Genomic DNA, 19,687 nt, shown 5'->3' on the forward strand with positions numbered 1-19,687 from the left:
CTCTGGTTGATTCCATTCTATTCCATTCCATTCCATTCCATTCCATTCCATTCCATTCCATTCCATTCTATTCCATTCCATTCCGTTCTACTCGGGTTGATCATTCAATTCCATTCAATTCCATTCGACTCCATTCCATTCGATTCCATTTCATTCCGCTCCGCTCTACTCGGATTGATCATTCCATTCCATTCCATTCCATTCCATTCCATTCCATTCCATTCCATTCCTTTCCATTCCATTCCATTCCATTCCATTCCATTCCATTCCATTCCATTCCATTCTATTCCGTTCTACTCGGGTTGATTCCATTCCGTTCCGTTCCGCTCCGTTCCGTTCCGTTCTACTTGGGTTTACTCCATTCTATTCCATTTAATTGCATTCCATTCCATTCCATTCCATTCCATTCCATTCCATTCCATTCCATTCCGTTCTGCTCGGGTTGATCATTCCATTCCATTCCATTCCATTCCATTCTATTCCATTCCATTCCACTCCATTCCATTCCATTCCATTCCACTCCTTTCCATTCCATTCCATTCCATTCCATTCCATTCCATTCCATTCCATTACACTGCTTTCCATTCCATTCCATTCCATTCCATTCCATTCCATTCCACTCCTTTCCATTCCATTCCATTCCATTCCATTCCATTCCATTCCACTCCTTTCCATTCCATTCCATTCCACTCCATTCCATTCCATTCCATTCCATTCTATTCCTTTCCGTTCTGCTCGGGTTGATCATTCCATTCCATTCCTTTCCATTCCATTCCATTCCATTCCATTCCGTTCTACTCGGGTTGATTCCATTCTATTCAATTCCATTCCAATCCATTCCGCTTCATTCCATTCCATTCCATTCCATTCCATTCCGTTCTATTCGTGTTCATTCCATTAAATTCCGTTCTGTTCCATTCCGTTCCGTTCCATTCCATTCCATTCCATTCCGTTCTACTTGGCTTGATTCTATTCCATTCCATTCCATTCCATTCTATTCCATTGAATTCCATTCCATTCCATTCCGTTGCATTCCATTCCATTCCATTCCATTCCTGTCCATTCCGTTCTACTCGGGTTGAATCCATTCTATTCCATTCCATTCCATTCCATTCCATTCCATTCCATTCCATTCCATTCCGTTCAACTCGGGTTGATTCCATTCTATTCCATTCCATTCCATTCCATTCCATTCCATTCCGTTCTACTCGGGTTGATCATTCCATTCCATTCCATTCCATTCCATTCCATTCCATTCCATTCCATTCCATTCCATTCCATTCCATTCCATTCCGTTCTACTCGGGTGGATCGTTCCCTTCCATTCCATTCTGTTCCATTCCATTCCATTCCTTTCCATTCCGTTCTACTCGGGTTGATTCCATTCTATTCCATTCCATTCCATTAGATTCCATTTGATTCCATTCCATTCCATTCCATTCCATTCCATTCTATTCAATTCCATTCCGTTCTACTCAGGTTGATTCCCTTCCACTCCATCCCGTTCCATTCCATTCCGTTCCGTTCCGTTCTACTCGGGTTGATTCCATTCTATTCCATTCCATTCCATTCCATTCCGTTCTACTAGGGTTGATCATTCCATTCCATTCTATTCCATTCCATTCCATTCCATTGCATTCCATTCCATTCCATTCCGTTCTACTCGGGTTCTTTCTATTCCGTTCCATTCCATTCCGTTCTACTCGGGTTGATTCCATGCCACTCCAATCCATTCCGTTCCATTCCGTTCCGTTCCGTTCCGTTCTACTCGGGTTGATCATTCCATTCCATTCCATTCCATTCCATTCCATTCCGTTCTACTCGGGTTGATTCCATTCTATTCCATTCCATTCCATTCCATTCCATTCCATTCGATTCCATTCCATTCCATTCCATTCCATTCCATTCCATTCCGTTCTACTCAGGTTGATTCCATTCCATTCCATTCCATTCCTTTCCATTCCTTTCCATTCCATTCCATTCCATTCCATTCCATTCCATTCCATTCCATTCTACTCGGGTTGATTCCATTCTACTCAATTCCATTATATTCGATTCCATTCGATTCCCTTCGATTCCATTCGATTCCATTCCATTCCATTCCATTCCATTCCATTCCGTTCTACTCGGGTTCATTCCATTCCATTCCGTTCCGTTCCATTCCGTTCCGTTCCATTCCATTCCATTCCATTCCATTCCGTTCTACTCGGGTTGATTCCATTCTATTCCATTCCATTCGATTCCATTCCATTCCATTCCATTCCATTCCATTCCATTCCATTCCATTCCATTCCATTCCATTCCGTTCAACTCGGGTTGATTCCATTCTATTCCATTCCATTCCATTCCATTCCATTCCATTCCATTCCATTCCATTCCATTCCAATCCGTTCTCCTCGGGTTGATTCCATTCCATTCCGTTCCGTTCCGTTTCGTTCAGTTCCGTTCCGTTCCGTTCTACTCGGGTTGATTCCACTCTATTCCATTCCATTCCATTCCATTCCATTCCATTCCATTCCATTCCGTTCTACTCGGGTTGATCATTCCATTCCATTCCATTCCATTCCAATCCATTCCATTCCGTTCCGTTATACTCGGGTTGATCATTCCATTCCATTCCATTCCATTCCATTCCATTCCATTCCATTCCGTTCTACTCGGGATGATTCCATTCTATTCCAATCCATTCCATTCCATTCCATTCCATTCCTTTCCGTTCTACTTGAGTTCATTCCATTCCGTTCCGTTCCGTTCCGTTCCGTTCCATTCTATTCCATTCCATTCCGTTCTACTCGAGTTGATTCCATTCTACTCCATTCCATTCCATTCGATTCCATTCCGTTCTACTCGGGTTAATCATTCCATTCCATTCCATTCCATTCCATTCCATTCCATTCCATTCCATTCCATTCCATTCCGTTGCATTCCATTCCATTCCATTCCATTCCTGTCCATTCCTTTCTACTCGGGTTGAATCCATTCTATTCCATTCCATTCCATTCCATTCCATTCCATTCCATTCCATTCCATTCCGTTCAACTCGGGTTGATTCCATTCTATTCCATTCCATTCCATTCCATTCCATTCCATTCCGTTCTACTCGGGTTGATCATTCCATTCCATTCCATTCCATTCCATTCCATTCCATTCCATTCCGTTCTATTCGGGTGGATCGTTCCATTCCATTCCATTCTGTTCCATTCCATTCCATTCCTTTCCATTCCGTTCTACTCGGGTTGATTCCATTCTATTCCATTCCATTCCATTAGATTCCATTTGATTCCATTCCATTCCATTACATTCCATTCCATTCCATTCCATTCTATTCAATTCCATTCCGTTCAACTCAGGTTGATTCCCTTCCACTCCATCCCGTTCCATTCCATTCCGTTCCGTTCCGTTCTACTCGGGTTGATTCTATTCTATTCCATTCCATTCCATTCCATTCCGTTCTACTCGGGTTGAATCCATTCTATTCCATTCCATTCCATTCCATTCCATTCCATTCCATTCCATTCCATTCCATTCCATTCCATTCCATTCCGTTCTACTCGGGTTGATCATTCCATTCCATTCCGTTCTACTCGGGTTCATTCCATTCCATTCCGTTCCGTTCCATTCCGTTCCGTTCCATTCCATTCCTTTCCATTCCATTCCGTTCTACTCGGGTTGATTCCATTCTATTCCATTCCATTCCATTCCATTCCATTCCATTCCATTCCATTCCATTCCATACCGTTCCATTCCATTCCGTTCAACTCGGGTTGATTCCATTCTATTCCATTCCATTCCATTCCATTCCATTCCATTCCATTCCATTCCATTCCATTCCATTCCATACCGTTCCATTCCATTCTGTTCAACTCGGGTTGATTCCATTCTATTCCATTCCATTCCATTCCATTCCATTCCATTCCATTCCATTCCATTCCGTTCTACTCGGGTTGATTCCATTCCATTCCGTTCCGTTCCGTTCCGATCCGCTCCGTTCCGTTCTACTCGGGTTGATTCCACTCCATTCCATTCCATTCCATTCCATTCCATTCCATTCCATTCCATTCCATTCCGTTCTACTCGGGTTGATCATTCCATTCCATTCCATACCATTCCACTCCATTCCATTCCGTTCCGTTCTACTCGGGTTGATCATTCCATTCCATTCCATTCCATTCCATTCCATTCCATTCTACTCGGGTTGATTCCATTCTATTCCATTCCATTCCATTCCATTCCATTCCATTCGATTCCATTCCATTCCATTCCATTCCATTCCGTTCTACTCAGATTGATTCCATTCCATTCCATTCCATTCCTTTCCATTCCTTTCCATTCCATTCCATTCCATTCCATTCCATTTCATTCCACTCGGGTTGATTCCATTCTACTCAATTCCATTCTATTCGATTCCATTCGATTCCCTTCGATTCCATTCGATTCCATTCCATTCCATTCCATTCCATTCCATACCGTTCTACTCGGGTTCATTCCATTCCATTCCGTTCTGTTCCATTCCGTTCCGTTCCATTCCATTCCATTCCGTTCCATTCCATTCCATTCCATTCCATTCCATTCCGTTCTACTCGGGTTCATTCCATTCCGTTCCGTTCCGTTCCGTTCCGTTCTGTTCCGTTCTACTCGGGTTGATTCCATTCTATTCCATTCCTTTCCATTCCATTCCATTCCATTCCATTCCATTCCATTCCATTCCATTCCATTCCATTCCTCTCTGTTCCATTCCATTCCGTTCTACTTGGGTTGATCATTCCATTCCATTCCATTCCATTCCATTCAATTCCATTCCGTTCCGTTCTACTCGGGTGGATCATTCCATTCCATTCCATTCCATTCCATTCCATTCCATTCCATTCCATTCCATTCCGTTCAACTCGGGTTGATTCCATTCTATTCCATTCCATTCCATTCCATTCCATTCCATTCCATTCCATTCCATTCCAATCCGTTCTCCTCGGGTTGATTCCATTCCATTCCGTTCCGTTCCGTTTCGTTCAGTTCCGTTCCGTTCCGTTCTACTCGGGTTGATTCCACTCTATTCCATTCCATTCCATTCCATTCCATTCCATTCCATTCCATTCCGTTCTACTCGGGTTGATCATTCCATTCCATTCCATTCCATTCCAATCCATTCCATTCCGTTCCGTTATACTCGGGTTGATCATTCCATTCCATTCCATTCCATTCCATTCCATTCCATTCCATTCCATTCCGTTCTACTCGGGATGATTCCATTCTATTCCAATCCATTCCATTCCATTCCATTCCATTCCATTCCAATCCATTCCATTCCGTTCCGTTATACTCGGGTTGATCATTCCATTCCATTCCATTCCATTCCATTCCATTCCATTCCATTCCATTCCGTTCTACTCGGGATGATTCCATTCTATTCCATTCCATTCCATTCCATTCCATTCCATTCCATTCCATTCCATTCCATACCGTTCCATTCCATTCCGTTCAACTCGGGTTGATTCCATTCTATTCCATTCCATTCCATTCCATTCCATTCCATTCCATTCCATTCCATTCCATTCCATTCCATACCGTTCCATTCCATTCTGTTCAACTCGGGTTGATTCCATTCTATTCCATTCCATTCCATTCCATTCCATTCCATTCCATTCCATTCCATTCCGTTCTACTCGGGTTGATTCCATTCCATTCCGTTCCGTTCCGTTCCGATCCGCTCCGTTCCGTTCTACTCGGGTTGATTCCACTCCATTCCATTCCATTCCATTCCATTCCATTCCATTCCATTCCATTCCATTCCGTTCTACTCGGGTTGATCATTCCATTCCATTCCATACCATTCCACTCCATTCCATTCCGTTCCGTTCTACTCGGGTTGATCATTCCATTCCATTCCATTCCATTCCATTCCATTCCATTCTACTCGGGTTGATTCCATTCTATTCCATTCCATTCCATTCCATTCCATTCCATTCGATTCCATTCCATTCCATTCCATTCCATTCCGTTCTACTCAGATTGATTCCATTCCATTCCATTCCATTCCTTTCCATTCCTTTCCATTCCATTCCATTCCATTCCATTCCATTTCATTCCACTCGGGTTGATTCCATTCTACTCAATTCCATTCTATTCGATTCCATTCGATTCCCTTCGATTCCATTCGATTCCATTCCATTCCATTCCATTCCATTCCATACCGTTCTACTCGGGTTCATTCCATTCCATTCCGTTCTGTTCCATTCCGTTCCGTTCCATTCCATTCCATTCCGTTCCATTCCATTCCATTCCATTCCATTCCATTCCGTTCTACTCGGGTTCATTCCATTCCGTTCCGTTCCGTTCCGTTCCGTTCTGTTCCGTTCTACTCGGGTTGATTCCATTCTATTCCATTCCTTTCCATTCCATTCCATTCCATTCCATTCCATTCCATTCCATTCCATTCCATTCCATTCCTCTCTGTTCCATTCCATTCCGTTCTACTTGGGTTGATCATTCCATTCCATTCCATTCCATTCCATTCAATTCCATTCCGTTCCGTTCTACTCGGGTGGATCATTCCATTCCATTCCATTCCATTCCATTCCATTCCATTCCATTCCATTCCATTCCGTTCAACTCGGGTTGATTCCATTCTATTCCATTCCATTCCATTCCATTCCATTCCATTCCATTCCATTCCATTCCAATCCGTTCTCCTCGGGTTGATTCCATTCCATTCCGTTCCGTTCCGTTTCGTTCAGTTCCGTTCCGTTCCGTTCTACTCGGGTTGATTCCACTCTATTCCATTCCATTCCATTCCATTCCATTCCATTCCATTCCATTCCGTTCTACTCGGGTTGATCATTCCATTCCATTCCATTCCATTCCAATCCATTCCATTCCGTTCCGTTATACTCGGGTTGATCATTCCATTCCATTCCATTCCATTCCATTCCATTCCATTCCATTCCATTCCGTTCTACTCGGGATGATTCCATTCTATTCCAATCCATTCCATTCCATTCCATTCCATTCCTTTCCGTTCTACTTGAGTTCATTCCATTCCGTTCCGTTCCGTTCCGTTCCGTTCCATTCTATTCCATTCCATTCCGTTCTACTCGAGTTGATTCCATTCTACTCCATTCCATTCCATTCGATTCCATTCCGTTCTACTCGGGTTAATCATTCCATTCCATTCCATTCCATTCCATTCCATTCCATTCCATTCCATTCCATTCCATTCCGTTGCATTCCATTCCATTCCATTCCATTCCTGTCCATTCCTTTCTACTCGGGTTGAATCCATTCTATTCCATTCCATTCCATTCCATTCCATTCCATTCCATTCCATTCCATTCCATTCCGTTCAACTCGGGTTGATTCCATTCTATTCCATTCCATTCCATTCCATTCCATTCCATTCCGTTCTACTCGGGTTGATCATTCCATTCCATTCCATTCCATTCCATTCCATTCCATTCCATTCCGTTCTATTCGGGTGGATCGTTCCATTCCATTCCATTCTGTTCCATTCCATTCCATTCCTTTCCATTCCGTTCTACTCGGGTTGATTCCATTCTATTCCATTCCATTCCATTAGATTCCATTTGATTCCATTCCATTCCATTACATTCCATTCCATTCCATTCCATTCTATTCAATTCCATTCCGTTCAACTCAGGTTGATTCCCTTCCACTCCATCCCGTTCCATTCCATTCCGTTCCGTTCCGTTCTACTCGGGTTGATTCTATTCTATTCCATTCCATTCCATTCCATTCCGTTCTACTCGGGTTGATCATTCCATTCCATTCCATTCCATTCCATTCCATTCCATTCCATTCCATTCCATTCCGTTCTACTCGGGTTCTTTCCATTCCGTTCCATTCCATTCCGTTCTACTCGGGTTGATTCCATGCCACTCCATTCCATTCCGTTCCATTCCGTTCCGTTCCATTCCGTTCTACTCGGGTTGAATCCATTCTATTCCATTCCATTCCATTCCATTCCATTCCATTCCATTCCATTCCATTCCATTCCATTCCATTCCATTCCATTCCGTTCTACTCGGGTTGATCATTCCATTCCATTCCGTTCTACTCGGGTTCATTCCATTCCACTCCGTTCCGTTCCATTCCGTTCCGTTCCATTCCATTCCTTTCCATTCCATTCCGTTCTACTCGGGTTGATTCCATTCTATTCCATTCCATTCCATTCCATTCCATTCCATTCCATTCCATTCCATTCCATACCGTTCCATTCCATTCCGTTCAACTCGGGTTGATTCCATTCTATTCCATTCCATTCCATTCCATTCCATTCCATTCCATTCCATTCCATTCCATTCCATACCGTTCCATTCCATTCTGTTCAACTCGGGTTGATTCCATTCTATTCCATTCCATTCCATTCCATTCCATTCCATTCCATTCCATTCCATTCCGTTCTACTCGGGTTGATTCCATTCCATTCCGTTCCGTTCCGTTCCGATCCGCTCCGTTCCGTTCTACTCGGGTTGATTCCACTCCATTCCATTCCATTCCATTCCATTCCATTCCATTCCATTCCATTCCATTCCGTTCTACTCGGGTTGATCATTCCATTCCATTCCATACCATTCCACTCCATTCCATTCCGTTCCGTTCTACTCGGGTTGATCATTCCATTCCATTCCATTCCATTCCATTCCATTCCATTCTACTCGGGTTGATTCCATTCTATTCCATTCCATTCCATTCCATTCCATTCCATTCGATTCCATTCCATTCCATTCCATTCCATTCCGTTCTACTCAGATTGATTCCATTCCATTCCATTCCATTCCTTTCCATTCCTTTCCATTCCATTCCATTCCATTCCATTCCATTTCATTCCACTCGGGTTGATTCCATTCTACTCAATTCCATTCTATTCGATTCCATTCGATTCCCTTCGATTCCATTCGATTCCATTCCATTCCATTCCATTCCATTCCATACCGTTCTACTCGGGTTCATTCCATTCCATTCCGTTCTGTTCCATTCCGTTCCGTTCCATTCCATTCCATTCCGTTCCATTCCATTCCATTCCATTCCATTCCATTCCGTTCTACTCGGGTTGATTCCATTCTATTCCATTCCTTTCCATTCCATTCCATTCCATTCCATTCCATTCCATTCCATTCCATTCCATTCCTCTCTGTTCCATTCCATTCCGTTCTACTTGGGTTGATCATTCCATTCCATTCCATTCCATTCCATTCAATTCCATTCCGTTCCGTTCTACTCGGGTGGATCATTCCATTCCATTCCATTCCATTCCATTCCATTCCATTCCATTCCATTCCATTCCGTTCAACTCGGGTTGATTCCATTCTATTCCATTCCATTCCATTCCATTCCATTCCATTCCATTCCATTCCATTCCAATCCGTTCTCCTCGGGTTGATTCCATTCCATTCCGTTCCGTTCCGTTTCGTTCAGTTCCGTTCCGTTCCGTTCTACTCGGGTTGATTCCACTCTATTCCATTCCATTCCATTCCATTCCATTCCATTCCATTCCATTCCATTCCGTTCTACTCGGGTTGATCATTCCATTCCATTCCATTCCATTCCAATCCATTCCATTCCGTTCCGTTATACTCGGGTTGATCATTCCATTCCATTCCATTCCATTCCATTCCATTCCATTCCATTCCATTCCGTTCTACTCGGGATGATTCCATTCTATTCCAATCCATTCCATTCCATTCCATTCCATTCCTTTCCGTTCTACTTCAGTTCATTCCATTCCGTTCCGTTCCGTTCCGTTCCGTTCCATTCTATTCCATTCCATTCCGTTCTACTCGAGTTGATTCCATTCTACTCCATTCCATTCCATTCGATTCCATTCCGTTCTACTCGGGTTAATCATTCCATTCCATTCCATTCCATTCCATTCCATTCCATTCCATTCCATTCCATTCCATTCCGTTGCATTCCATTCCATTCCATTCCATTCCTGTCCATTCCTTTCTACTCGGGTTGAATCCATTCTATTCCATTCCATTCCATTCCATTCCATTCCATTCCATTCCATTCCATTCCATTCCGTTCAACTCGGGTTGATTCCATTCTATTCCATTCCATTCCATTCCATTCCATTCCATTCCGTTCTACTCGGGTTGATCATTCCATTCCATTCCATTCCATTCCATTCCATTCCATTCCATTCCGTTCTATTCGGGTGGATCGTTCCATTCCATTCCATTCTGTTCCATTCCATTCCATTCCTTTCCATTCCGTTCTACTCGGGTTGATTCCATTCTATTCCATTCCATTCCATTAGATTCCATTTGATTCCATTCCATTCCATTACATTCCATTCCATTCCATTCCATTCTATTCAATTCCATTCCGTTCAACTCAGGTTGATTCCCTTCCACTCCATCCCGTTCCATTCCATTCCGTTCCGTTCCGTTCTACTCGGGTTGATTCTATTCTATTCCATTCCATTCCATTCCATTCCGTTCTACTCGGGTTGATCATTCCATTCCATTCCATTCCATTCCATTGCATTCCATTCCATTCCATTCCATTCCGTTCTACTCGGGTTCTTTCCATTCCGTTCCATTCCATTCCGTTCTACTCGGGTTGATTCCATGCCACTCCATTCCATTCCGTTCCATTCCGTTCCGTTCCATTCCGTTCTACTCGGGTTGAATCCATTCTATTCCATTCCATTCCATTCCATTCCATTCCATTCCATTCCATTCCATTCCATTCCATTCCATTCCATTCCATTCCGTTCTACTCGGGTTGATCATTCCATTCCATTCCGTTCTACTCGGGTTCATTCCATTCCATTCCGTTCCGTTCCATTCCGTTCCGTTCCATTCCATTCCTTTCCATTCCATTCCGTTCTACTCGGGTTGATTCCATTCTATTCCATTCCATTCCATTCCATTCCATTCCATTCCATTCCATTCCATTCCATACCGTTCCATTCCATTCCGTTCAACTCGGGTTGATTCCATTCTATTCCATTCCATTCCATTCCATTCCATTCCATTCCATTCCATTCCATTCCATTCCATTCCATACCGTTCCATTCCATTCTGTTCAACTCGGGTTGATTCCATTCTATTCCATTCCATTCCATTCCATTCCATTCCATTCCATTCCATTCCATTCCGTTCTACTCGGGTTGATTCCATTCCATTCCGTTCCGTTCCGTTCCGATCCGCTCCGTTCCGTTCTACTCGGGTTGATTCCACTCCATTCCATTCCATTCCATTCCATTCCATTCCATTCCATTCCATTCCATTCCGTTCTACTCGGGTTGATCATTCCATTCCATTCCATACCATTCCACTCCATTCCATTCCGTTCCGTTCTACTCGGGTTGATCATTCCATTCCATTCCATTCCATTCCATTCCATTCCATTCTACTCGGGTTGATTCCATTCTATTCCATTCCATTCCATTCCATTCCATTCCATTCGATTCCATTCCATTCCATTCCATTCCATTCCGTTCTACTCAGATTGATTCCATTCCATTCCATTCCATTCCTTTCCATTCCTTTCCATTCCATTCCATTCCATTCCATTCCATTTCATTCCACTCGGGTTGATTCCATTCTACTCAATTCCATTCTATTCGATTCCATTCGATTCCCTTCGATTCCATTCGATTCCATTCCATTCCATTCCATTCCATTCCATACCGTTCTACTCGGGTTCATTCCATTCCATTCCGTTCTGTTCCATTCCGTTCCGTTCCATTCCATTCCATTCCGTTCCATTCCATTCCATTCCATTCCATTCCATTCCGTTCTACTCGGGTTCATTCCATTCCGTTCCGTTCCGTTCCGTTCCGTTCTGTTCCGTTCTACTCGGGTTGATTCCATTCTATTCCATTCCTTTCCATTCCATTCCATTCCATTCCATTCCATTCCATTCCATTCCATTCCATTCCTCTCTGTTCCATTCCATTCCGTTCTACTTGGGTTGATCATTCCATTCCATTCCATTCCATTCCATTCAATTCCATTCCGTTCCGTTCTACTCGGGTGGATCATTCCATTCCATTCCATTCCATTCCATTCCATTCCATTCCATTCCATTCCATTCCATTCCATTCCATTCCGTTCCGTTCTACTCGGGTTGATTCCATTCTATTCCATTCCATTCCATTCGATTCCACTCGATTCCATTCGATTCCGTTCGATTCCATTCCATTGCATTCCATTCCATTCCATTCCGTTCAACTCGGGTTGATTCCATTCTATTCCATTCCATTACATTCAATTCCATTCCATTCCATTCCAATCCGTTCTACTCGGGTTGATTCCATTCCATTCCGTTCCGTTCCGTTCCGTTCCGTTCGGTTCTACTCGGGTTGATTCCACTCTATTCCATTCCATTCCGTTCCATTCCATTCCATTCCGTTCTACTCGGGTTGATCATTCCATTCCATTCCATTCCATTCCATTCCATTCCGTTCTACTCGGGTTGATCTTTCCATTCCATTCCATTCCATTCCATTCCATTCCATTCCATTCTGTTCTACTCGGGTTGATTCCATTCTATTCCACTCCATTCCATTCCATTCCTTTCCATTCCATTCCAATCCATTCCATTCCATTCCAATCCATTCCATTCCATTCCAATCCGTTCTACTCGGGTTGATTCCATTCCATTCCATTCCGTTCCGTTCCGTTCCGTTCCGTTCCGTTCCGTTCTACTCGGGTTGATTCCACTCTATTCCATTCCATTCCATTCCATTCCTTTCTACTCGGATTCATCATTCCATTCCATTCCATTCCATTCCATTCCATTCCATTCCATTCCATTTCATTCCATTCCGTTCCATTCTACTTGGGTTGATCATTCCTTTCCATTCCATTCCATTCCATTCCATTCCAATCCATTCAATTCCGTTCTACTCGGGTTCATTACTTTCCATTCCATTCCTTTCCATTCCACTCCATACCATTCCATTCCGTTCTACTTGGGTTGATTCCATTCTATTCAATTCCATCCCATTCCATTCCATTCCATTCAATTCCATTCCATTCCATTCCATTCCATTCCATTCCATTCGATTCCATTCGATTCCATTCCATTCCATTCCATTCCATTCCATTCCATTCCATTCCATTCCATTCTATTCTACTCGGGTTGATTCCATTCCATTCCATTGCATTCTGTTCCGTTCCATTCTGTTCTGTTCCGTTCCGTTCTACTCTGGTTGATTCCATTCTATTCCATTCCATTCCATTCCATTCCATTCCATTCCATTCCATTCCATTCCATTCCATTCTGTTCTACTCGGGTTGATCATTCCATTCCATTCCATGCCATTCCATTCCATTCCATTCCGTTCCATTCCATTCCATTCCATTCCATTCCATTCCGTTCAACTCGGGTTGATTCCATTCCATTCCATTCCATTCCATTCCATTCCATTCCATTCCATTCCATTCCATTCCATTCCGTTCAACTCGGGTTGATTCCATTCTATTCCATTCCATTCCATTCCATTCCATTCAATTCCATTCCATTCCATTCCAATCCGATCAACTCGGGTTGATTCCATTCCATTCCATTACGTTCCGTTCCGTTCCGTTCCGTTCCGTTCTACTCCGGTTGATTCCACTCTATTCCATTCCATTCCATTCCATTCCTTTCTACTCGGATTGATCATTCCATTCCATTCCATTCCATTCCATTCCATTCCATTCCATTCCATTCCGTTCCATTCTACTTGGGTTGATCATTCCTTTCCATTCCATTCCATTCCATTCCATTCCAATCCATTCAATTCCGTTCTACTCGGGTTCATTCCATTCCATTCCATTCCTTTCCATTCCACTCCATACCATTCCATTCCGTTCTACTCGGGTTGATTCCATTCCATTCAATTCCATTCCATTCCATTCCATTCCATTCCATTCCATTCCATTCCATTCCATTCCACTCGGTTGATTCCATTCTATTCCATTCCATTCCATTCGATTCCATTCGATTCGATTCGATTCTATTCCATTCCATTCCATTCCATTCCATTCCGTTCTACTCGGGTTCATTCCATTCCGTTCCGTTCCGTTCCGTTCCATTCCATTCCATTCCATTCCTTTCCATTCCATTCCAATCCATTCCATTCCATTCCATTCCATTCCATTCCATTCCGTTCTATTCGTGTTCATTCCATTCCATTCCGTTCCGTTCTGTTCCGTTTCGTTCCATTCCATTCCAATCAATTCCGTTCTACTCGGGTTGATTCCATTCTATTCAATTCCATTCCAATCCATTCCGCTCCATTCCATTCCACTCCATTCCCTTCCATTCTATTCTATTGAATTCCATTCCATTCCATTCCATTCCATTCCATTCTACTCGGGTTGATTCCATTCTATTCAATTCCATTCCAATCCATTCCGCTCCATTCCATTCCATTCCATTCCTTTCCATTCCATTCCGTTCTACTCGGGTTCATTCCATTCCATTCCGTTCTGTTCCATTCCGTTCCGTTCAATTCCATTCCATTCCATTCCGTTCTACTCGGGTTGATTCTATTCCATTCCATTCCATTCCATTCTATTCCATTGAATTCCATTCCATTCCATTCCATTCCATTCCATTCCATTCCATTCCATTCCATTCCATTCCATTCTACTCGGGTTGATTCCATTCCGTTCCGTTCCGTTCCGTTCCGTTCTACTCGGGTTGATTCCATTCTATTCCATTCCTTTCCATTCCATTCCATTCCATTCCATTCCATTCCTCTCTGTTCCATTTCATTCCGTTTAACTTGGGTTGATCATTCCATTCCATTCCATTCCATTCCATTCAATTCCATTCCGTTCCGTTATACTCGGGTGGATCATTCCATTCCATTCCATTCCATTCCATTCCATTCCATTCCATTCCATTTCATTCCGTTCCGCTCTACACGGGTTGATTCCATTCTATTCCATTCCATTCCATTCGATTCCACTCGATTCCATTCGATTCCATTCGATTCCATTCCATTCCATTCCATTCCATTCCGTTCTACTCGTGTTGATTCCATTCCACTCCATTCCTTTCCGTTCCATTCCATTCCATTCCATTCCATTCCGTTCTACTCGGGTTGATCATTCCATTCCATTCCATTCCATTCCATTCCATTCCATTCCGTTCCATTCTACTCGGGTTCATTCCATTCCATTCCTTTCCGTTCCATTCCTTTCCGTTCCATTCCATTCCATTCCATTCCATTCCGTTCAACTCGGGATGATTCCATTCTATTCCATTCCATTCCATTCCATTCTTTCCATTCCATTCGATTCGACTCCTTTCCATTCCATTCCATTCCATTCCATTCCGTTCTACTCGGGTTGATTCCATTCTATTCCATTCCATTCCATTCCATTCCATTCCATTCCATTCGATTCCATTCGATTCCATTCCATTCCATTCTATTCCGTTCTACTCGGGTTCATTCCATTCCATTCCGTTCCGTTCCATTCCGTTCCGTTCCATTCCATTCCATTCCATTCCATTCCATTCCATTCCATTCCATTCCATTCCATTCCATTCGATTCCATTCCATTCCATTCCATTCCATTCCATTCTATTCCATTCCATTCCATTCCATTCCATTCCATTCCATTCCGTTCAACTCGGGTTGATTCCATTCCATTCCATTCCATTCCATTCCATTCCATTCCATTCCGTTCAACTCGGGTTGATTCCATTCTATTCCATTCCATTCCATTCCATTCAATTCCATTCCATTCAATTCCAATCCGTTCTACTCGGGTTGATTCCATTCCATTCCATTCCGTTCCGTTCCGTTCCGTTCCGTTCCGTTCTACCCGGGTTGATTCCATTCCATTCCATTCCGTTCCGTTCCGTTCCGTTCCGTTCCGTTCTACTCGGGTTGATTCCACTCTATTCCATTCCATTCCATTCCATTCCTTTCTACTTGGATTGATCATTCCATTCCATTCCATTCCATTCCATTCCATTCCATTTCATTCCATTCCGTTCCATTCTACTCGGGTTGATCATTCCTTTCCATTCCATTCCACTCCATTCCATTCCAATCCATTCAATTCCGTTCTACTCGGGTTCATTCCATTCCAATCCATTCCTTTCCATTCCACTCCATACCATTCCATTCCGTTCTACTCGGGTTGATTCCATTCTATTCCATTCCATCCCATTCCATTCCATTCCATTCCATTCCATTCCATTCCATTCCATTCTACTCGGTTGATTCCATTCTATTCCATTCCATTCCATTCGATTCCATTCGATTCGATTCGATTCCATTCCATTCCATTCCATTCCATTCCATTCCGTTCTACTCGGGTTCATTCCATTCCGTTTCGTTCCGTTCTGTTCCGTTCCGTTCCATTCCTTTCCATTCCATTCCATTCCATTCCATTCCATTCCGTTCTACTCGGGTTGATTCCATTCTATTCCATTCCATTCCATTCCATTCGATTCCATTCGATTCCATTCCAGTCCATTCCATTCCATTCCATTCCATTCCATTCAATTCTATTCTACTCGGGTTGATTCCATTCCATTCCATTGCATTCTGTTCCGTTCCATTCTGTTCCGTTCCGTTCCGTTCTACTCTGGTTGATTCCATTCTATTCCATTCCATTCCATTCCATTCCATTCCGTTCCATTCCATTCCGTTCTACTCGGGTTGATTCCATTCCGTTCTGTTCCGCTCCGTTCCGTTCCGTTCTACTCGGGTTTACTCCATTCTATTCCATTCCATTGCATGCCATTCCATTCCATTCCATTCCATTCCATTCCATTCCATTCCATTCCGTTCTGCTCGGGTTGATCTTTCCATTCCATTCCATTCCATTCAATTCCATTCCATTCCATTCCATTCCATTCCATTCCTTTCCTTTCCATTCGATTCCATTCCATTCCATTCCATTCCATTCCGTTCTACTCGGGTTGATTCCATTCCGTTCCGTTCCGCTCCGTTCCGTTCCGTTCTACTTGGGTTTACTCCATTCTATTCCATTCCACTGCATTCCATTCCATTCCATTCCATTCCATTCCATTCCATTCCATTCCGTTCTGCTCGGGTTGATCATTCCATTCCATTCCATTCCATTCCATTCTATTCCATTCCATTCCATTCCATTCCATTCCATTCCACTCCTTTCCACTCCATTCCATTCCATTCCATTCCATTCCATTCCGTTCCATTCCATTCCATTCCACTCCTTTCCATTCCATTCCATTCCGTTCCATTCCATTCCATTCCATTCCATTCCATTCCATTCCACTCCTTTCCATTCCATTCCATTCCATTCCATTCCATTCCATTCCACTCCTTTCCATTCCATTCCATTCCATTCCATTCCATTCCATTCCATTCCACTCTTTCCATTCCATTCCATTCCACTCCACTCCATTCCATTCCATTCCATTCTATTCCGTTCCGTTCTGCTCGGGTTGATCAATCCATTCCATTCCATTCCATTCCATTCCATTCCATTCCATTCCATTCCATTCCGTTCTACTCGGGTTGATTCCATTCTATTCAATTCCATTCCAATCCATTCCGCTCCATTCCATTCCATTCCATTCCTTTCCATTCCATTCCGTTCTACTCGGGTTCATTCCATTCCATTCCGTTCTGTTCCATTCCGTTCCGTTCCATTCCATTCCATTCCATTCCGTTCTACTCGGGTTGATTCCATTCTATTCCATTCCATTCCATTCGATTCCACTCGATTCCATTCGATTCCGTTCGATTCCATTCCATTCCATTCCATTCCATTCCGTTCTACTCGTGTTGATTCCATTCCACTCCATTCCTTTCCGTTCCATTCCATTCCATTCCATTCCATTCCATTCCGTTCTACTCGGGTTGATCATTCCATTCCATTCCTTTCCATTCCATTCCATTCCGTTCCATTCTACTCGGGTTAATTCCACTCCATTCCTTTCCGTTCCATTCTTTCCGTTCCATTCTACTCGGGTTCATTCCACTCCATTCCTTTCCGTTCCATTCCTTTCCGTTCCATTCCATTCCATTCCATTCCATTCCATTGCATTGCATTCCGTTCTACTCGGGTTCTTTCCATTCCATTCCATTCCATTCCATTCCATTCCATTCCATTCCATTCCATTCCATTCCACTCCATTCTACTCGGGTTGATTCCATTCTATTCCATTCCATTCCATTCCATTCCATTCCGTTCTACTCGGGTTGATTCCATTCCATTCCATTCCGTTCCGTTCCGTTCCGTTCCGTTCCGTTGTACTCGGGTTGATTCCATTCTATTCCATTCCATTCCATTCCATTCAATTCCATTCCATTCAATTCCAATCCGTTCTACTCGGGTTGATTCCATTCCATTCCATTCCGTTCCGTTCCGTTCCGTTCCGTTCCGTTCTACCCGGGTTGATTCCATTCCATTCCATTCCGTTCCGTTCCGTTCCGTTCCGTTCCGTTCTACTCGGGTTGATTCCACTCTATTCCATTCCATTCCATTCCATTCCTTTCTACTTGGATTGATCATTCCATTCCATTCCATTCCATTCCATTCCATTCCATTCCGTTCCATTCTACTCGGGTTGATCATTCCTTTCCATTCCATTCCACTCCATTCCATTCCAATCCATTCAATTCCGTTCTACTCGGGTTCATTCCATTCCAATCCATTCCTTTCCATTCCACTCCATACCATTCCATTCCGTTCTACTCGGGTTGATTCCATTCTATTCCATTCCATCCCATTCCATTCCATTCCATTCCATTCCATTCCATTCCATTCCATTCCATTCTACTCGGTTGATTCCATTCTATTCCATTCCATTCCATTCGATTCCATTCGATTCGATTCGATTCCATTCCATTCCATTCCATTCCATTCCATTCCGTTCTACTCGGGTTCATTCCATTCCGTTTCGTTCCGTTCTGTTCCGTTCCGTTCCATTCCTTTCCATTCCATTCCATTCCATTCCATTCCATTCCGTTCTACTCGGGTTGATTCCATTCTATTCCATTCCATTCCATTCCATTCGATTCCATTCGATTCCATTCCAGTCCATTCCATTCCATTCCATTCCATTCCATTCAATTCTATTCTACTCGGGTTGATTCCATTCCATTCCATTGCATTCTGTTCCGTTCCATTCTGTTCCGTTCCGTTCCGTTCTACTCTGGTTGATTCCATTCTATTCCATTCCATTCCATTCCATTCCATTCCGTTCCATTCCATTCCGTTCTACTCGGGTTGATTCCATTCCGTTCTGTTCCGCTCCGTTCCGTTCCGTTCTACTCGGGTTTACTCCATTCTATTCCATTCCATTGCATGCCATTCCATTCCATTCCATTCCATTCCATTCCATTCCATTCCATTCCGTTCTGCTCGGGTTGATCTTTCCATTCCATTCCATTCCATTCAATTCCATTCCATTCCATTCCATTCCATTCCATTCCTTTCCTTTCCATTCGATTCCATTCCATTCCATTCCATTCCATTCCGTTCTACTCGGGTTGATTCCATTCCGTTCCGTTCCGCTCCGTTCCGTTCCGTTCTACTTGGGTTTACTCCATTCTATTCCATTCCACTGCATTCCATTCCATTCCATTCCATTCCATTCCATTCCATTCCATTCCATTCCGTTCTGCTCGGGTTGATCATTCCATTCCATTCCATTCCATTCCATTCTATTCCATTCCATTCCATTCCATTCCATTCCATTCCACTCCTTTCCACTCCATT

This window comes from Gorilla gorilla, chromosome 15 (genome assembly GCF_029281585.2).
Source record: "Gorilla gorilla gorilla isolate KB3781 chromosome 15, NHGRI_mGorGor1-v2.1_pri, whole genome shotgun sequence".
Taxonomy (NCBI): Eukaryota; Metazoa; Chordata; class Mammalia; order Primates; family Hominidae; genus Gorilla; species Gorilla gorilla.